This window comes from Pungitius pungitius, chromosome 7, assembly GCF_949316345.1.
Source record: "Pungitius pungitius chromosome 7, fPunPun2.1, whole genome shotgun sequence".
Taxonomy (NCBI): Eukaryota; Metazoa; Chordata; class Actinopteri; order Perciformes; family Gasterosteidae; genus Pungitius; species Pungitius pungitius.
Genome location: NC_084906.1, coordinates 12,466,956 through 12,472,802, shown reverse-complemented (window position 1 = coordinate 12,472,802; position 5,847 = coordinate 12,466,956). Strand labels below are relative to the sequence as shown.

The 5,847-nt window shown below is 41.8% G+C and overlaps 1 long non-coding RNA gene across 1 annotated transcript; it reads right to left on the bottom strand.

The window, feature by feature from the left end:
* Positions 1-3,129: 3,129 nt before the first annotated feature.
* On the bottom strand, positions 3,130-5,560 carry LOC134132196 (uncharacterized). Its single transcript, XR_009956721.1, has 4 exons — positions 5,447-5,560; positions 4,248-4,480; positions 3,926-4,018; positions 3,130-3,684 (listed from the first exon to the last, which is right to left on the bottom strand). It is a non-coding gene; the product is annotated as an uncharacterized LOC134132196 (long non-coding RNA).
* Between the last annotated feature and the right edge of the window lie 287 nt (positions 5,561-5,847).

Here is a 5,847-nt window from a genome sequence, read left to right as displayed (position 1 = left end):
CGGTGTGTTCAGTAAACCGATCTCTTCCTCTGTCGCTCCACCCCATTTTAGTGCTAGCAAGAAGTCTAGTGATACAGTCCCTGGTTTATGGTGGGTTCATGGCTGTAGAAGGGGATGATGGTTTGACTGTGGTATCTGAGGGGCAAATGTGTGTGGTAGGCTAATACAGAGTTCTTGGCTGACGTGGGGGCACAGTTTTCTTACACACACACACACACACACACACACACACACACACACCATGGCAACAAAACTCCACCTTGGGGTTTGCAGTGTAAAACAAAAGCGCAGTTTTTGGTCTTTTGGGGGGATTTCGCCTAATTCACCCAGGAGTCCATCGTCCAAATCAACGATGTATATGAAAAGGTACAAACCTAGTGGCTCACAGGAGGAAAGAAACATGGAAACGATACCTCCACCTCCTATCACTGGTTTTCAATGTGAAACAAAACAGCACATTTTTCTTTTTTTCGTCCGATTTTTCGAATTTACCCAAAAGTCCATCAATTTGGAAATGAACAACGTATGAAGACACAGAAACCTCGTGCCTCACGGGCCAAACCGGCATGGATACATTGTGTCCACCTTCTGTCGCAGCGTAAAAGAACAGATTCCTTGAAAAAGCTTACAGCACCTGGTATTCCCAGGCGGTCTCCCATCCAAGTACTGACCAGACCCGACCCTGCTTAGCTTCCGAGATCGGGTGTGTTTAACAAAAAAAAAATGTTTTTTTTTCAGAAAGTTACAAAAGACATCATACATATTTACACAGTATTGGAGCTCGCATCACGTCGACACAAGCACCTAAATCAAACAGAGAGCAAAGCATAATCAAACAGCACAACACAAAGATATACCGGTACAAAATACAAAATCAAATTGCCCCAACTCAAAAGGCGCTCTTTACTGGAGAGGCAACATTGCTAACCCCAGTCAATCTGTACTTCACCATCTCCCCGTATCCTTATTAGGGTGCTGCCTGCGATGAACCCACTTTCAAAGTCCTCCTTTTCTAAGGCTCCGTACATCAGATTGACGTTCCTCTGCAAACCATTTTTAAACATGCACCAAACGTCGGCCTTCCTCCTCTCGTAATGGGCCAGGTTTCTCCTCATTTTGACAGCATACCTTGCGTGGCTCAGCATGTAATTTAAGAGACTCACCCCTTCCCTTTTACCTCCCGCTCCAAACAGCCACAGTTCCTTCCACTCCATTATCTCGACATATTTTTCTTCCCAGCACTTGCTGATTATCCCCTTCAATTTCTGGAAGTACACCTGCAACTCCGAACATTCAACAAACTCATGCATGCATGTTTCTACTTCCACTCCACATACGTCGCATTCTTTCTTCACATTCATATCGAACTTGCTAATGATTAAGTTGTTAAAGACCCTATTGTGTCTAAGCAGAAAGTCAAAGTTCTCACATTCACTGCTGTTCCATTTCACTCTCAAGTTCGTCCATATTCTTTTCACCTCCATGTCCTCAATCACTCTCGACCATACTTTCTCTGCGGCTGGTCTCCTCACCTCCCTCCCTCTTAGGCATTTGTACAACACTCTGGTTTTCACATTCATCAGGTTCACCATCTTCTCACTTTCTCCTATGTGCAAATCAATCTCTCCTTCCTCATCCACCACATTCTCCCTCTCGATCATCTCCTTCCACTCTCTGGGCATCCCCCCCTTTATCTTATCCATCAGCCCCTCTGCTGTCCCCATCCACATTTCATCACCCCTGCTCCTCACCTCATCCACTATCACCTGTGCCCTCATAAACCTCATAAAGTCTCTCACCTTCCTGAACCCCGCCCTCCACATCAGCCTGTTGTACAGTGTTTCCCCATCCCATGTGATTTTGGGATTCAGAAACACCGGCTGCTCCCAGACTTGCTTCACATTCCTGCATTCGTACTTCACACATTTCACAAACTCCCCCCATGCTCCCAGCATCTCTTTGTGGAAATCAGACACTTCACTCATCATCCCTTTCTTCAGTTTCATGTACACAGCACTGTCTCCACACCCACCACATTTATCCACCGCTTCTTTCAGAAAGACTTTCCATATCTGATCACTGTTGTTCCTTAGATACCTCACCATCATTTTCACCCTGAGTGCCTTCTTCTTTTTTTCTAAATTGATCAGTTTCAGTCCTCCGTCCTCGTACTCATTTTCCATCACTTCCCTGGCTATTCTGACTCCCTTCCCATCCCACAGAAACTCATTCACTTCTCTCTCCACCTCCTTCATCACTCTCTCAGGTACATCCAGCACATTCATAACATACACTAACTTACTCATCACTAATGCATTGACAACAACCACCTTCCCTTTCAAGCCTAGCCCCCTTTGCCTCCAAAACCCTAGTGTTCTCCTGATGTTTTTCACAATCCCTTCATATTGCATATCTCTCCCCTCCTTGTTCTTAATCCCTAGGTTGACTCCCAACACTCTGAAGTAATCCTGCTTCTCTCTTAAACCTATCTCCACCTTTCCTGTGCACCCCTCACCTACACTCAAAAAAACAACGCTTTCAACGAACTTAATAAAATCATGGAAATGATTTGCACACTATTTTATTGATTCTTTGAGCATAAAGAAATTATGTTGATACGACTTGATGTATTTGAGTAGGATCAACTTAATTTATTATGGTTGGTTCAACGCATTTTCTTGGGTTGTGTCAAACTCAAATGAATACGGTTGGTTTGACTAATGCCACATTAGTAAAATGTAGGCTAGTCAATGAAGTTAGACCAACCCAAATTATTCAATTTAATCCTGCCCAAGAAAAATAGGTTGGACTAACTAATAAATTACGTTGATCCGACTCGAGTATATTATAGTGAACCAACTTAATTGCTTATTGCTTAAAGAAAGCAGTTCAATTATGTTGAAATTCTTTCCATGATTTCGCTATAGTAATACTAAAAATGTTAGTGTTAACATTTACCCTGAACCACAACTGAAACTAAGTTTAAACAAAATATACAACTGTTTTGGCTGGAAACAAGACAAATGAGAGATGTTGCAATACAACTGTATTTCTCAAAGTAGGCACTGAATAATGTTTTAATGAGCAGCTTCTCTTATAAACATGCATATCAAAACCTTTTCTCAACTTTCTATGACACATACACAATTAAAATACATTTTTGAAAGTGCTAACAGTGGTTATTAGTGCAGTCTTGACCTGAACTCTGAAGACTTTGTCTTTGTACAAACATCCCTCTTATCCTCTTACATTCACAACATTCATCTTAAACACTTGTGATTACTTACTTAATGCACTGGTGAACACGCAGGAATACAGAAAATAATAAACACACACAGAAGTGTCTAATCTGCTTTAGCCATCATAATGTGTCTAACGGGATAGCTTTATTTTGAGAGCTTGTCCTTTTATGGATAGTTTGTTTGGGTCTAGTTCCATTATTATTTTCTGCAGAACTTCAAAAGTATACTTGAGCTCTGAAGGGTAGCTCAAGTTGAGAGCATACACAAGCGCAAGCAACATTGACACTGCAAAGGGTACATTTCCCAACTCGCTCAGCACTTCCACCCCCTCCAGAATGACTCCGACTTCATCTGGGTCATCACTGGGCTCCGCTCCTTCTTTTCGAATCACATGGATTGCAAAGACTGTCTCTGCCATAGCTGTTTGACTGCTTTCAATATTCTGTGACAAAACAGTTAACAAAAGCAATCATTTTTCACTTATGTGCATTACATGCCATTTTTATTGCACTATTTTACTGTATAAACAGCTATCAATAACTTCATTCACATTAGGGCTTTCAAAGAATATTCTATATTCAAATATATATTCAAATAGTTGAAAACAACACTAAGAAGTTAAGTTGGGCCAACTTAATCGTATTTGATCTTACCCAAGTAAAGATAAAGGTAAATGAACATACCGTGTATTCCTTCACCAGCTTCTCTGGATCTTCGTTCAAGTAAACACATAGACCTTTGAGGACGCATTCTCGTCTGACGTCAATGCTGGCAGTCTAAGTATGCAGATAAAATAACGTTAGGAACACCATCTAAACCAACCATCTTATTAATCACAATGAGTAACCATGCAATATCAGTGTGTAAATTAGTATGTGAACCCTTGGGATCCAGGAGTGTTAGCAACAAGTGCAGACGACCAATAAAGGCAACAAGTAAGTAAACAAAATACAAAAGTTCTACGAGTAGAATAGCCTCTCTTTAACTTTTCCATTGTCATCATACCTGGGTTATGGGTACCATGATGCTCTTGATCTTTCTCCACTTTTCTTGGCATACACCTGGATCAGGTTTTCAGAGTACAGATCCAGCTGGGAGAAGAACTTTGACTGCAAATTGATTGTTGTGATTCTCTTGAATTCCAGGAGACTTGTAGTGGGATGGTGTAGTCAGTGAGGTTGATCCAAGACACACTTTGGGGGATAGCAGACACAGGACACTTTTGCAGTCAGAAATTGCTGCAATAAAGTCAGATAGAACAATCAATTAATATTCATGGAGGTTAAGGCCTCCTAAGTCAGTGACGCGCGAAAAACTCCCGGTTGTTGTGACGCATCAGACCAGTGTGTGCGCGGGGGCCGGGTGGCCAGAGCGGAGCCAGCCCATTGACAGTACCCCAATGACAGTACTGTACTTTGAAATGTGGAATTAAAATGGAAATGGAGATTTGTCTGGTTTGATCAATCATTATTCTAGATAAACCGCATGCTATACATTTTTATATGTATAAATATATATACAGATCGCTCCAAAATAGCGTTTGCCTCCGGCGGGCCGCGGAGAAGCCGCCTTCGGTATAACGGCGGCTGGCCGTCCGGGAAACGAAGCGGTTGCCGCTGGCGGTGCGCCGGCAAACGTGTTTGCGATTACGCTATACTGTCGTTCTACTGCCTCTGGAGAACCGCCGATGGTCCGCCGACTCATTGCTATCTATCTATCTATGAGAGTCGGTAAAACGGCCTGCTATATTTGCCGCGCGCAGCTATTGGCCACGTTCCAAACTAACGTTAGCTAGTATTACTCTTAGTAAATGAAACGTGTGCTTAGTCATTTATTGTCATTCAAATTCAGCAGTAACGTTAGCGCGCTAATGTAACCCTACAAGGAGTATGCTAACGTCATTAAGTCAACGTTAGCTAGTCGTTAACACCTTATAATATATTGCTAAAACGTTACCTCGTCATTAACAATAGCTCACTGTTCACCGTTCACATTGGTATGTTGCAAAAAGGAGTAACGTAACGTTATATAAGCTAACACGACATTGCTAGCCATGCGCATGGGGACTTTACCCTTTTTAAATGTAGTAAAAAATAACACTACATAAAAAATAGCATAAACAGAACAACGAGCTAAGATATGAAGACATTAATGCACGTATAATTGTTTTACATTTAGAAGGATGGTGATGGATTTCTGCTTACCTTTTCCATGTGCGGCCAACGGTGTATCTTCTTAATCTGGTTCTGACGAAGACTGCCTTCGCCTTGGTTTTCGCGGTCATGCCTGGCTACTCGATTCTCTCAGTTAATCGCAACATGAATGGATCTAATGTTACGTTTTTGAAGTTCATGCCAATCCTACATGACTGAATCACGTTCACATTGAAAACATTAATGAATATCGTTCATTCTACATGTTACACATTAGTAAATGTAACAACCAGCCAATATCCTTTTTTTGAGTGTATATACATGATCTCTGACTTCTCTATGTTCACTTTAGCCCCTGATGCCCTCCCATACAGCTCTAAACTATCTAGTACCTCCCCTATGCTCCCCTTATCCATCACTGTGACTGTTGTGTCGTCCGCATATTGGTACAA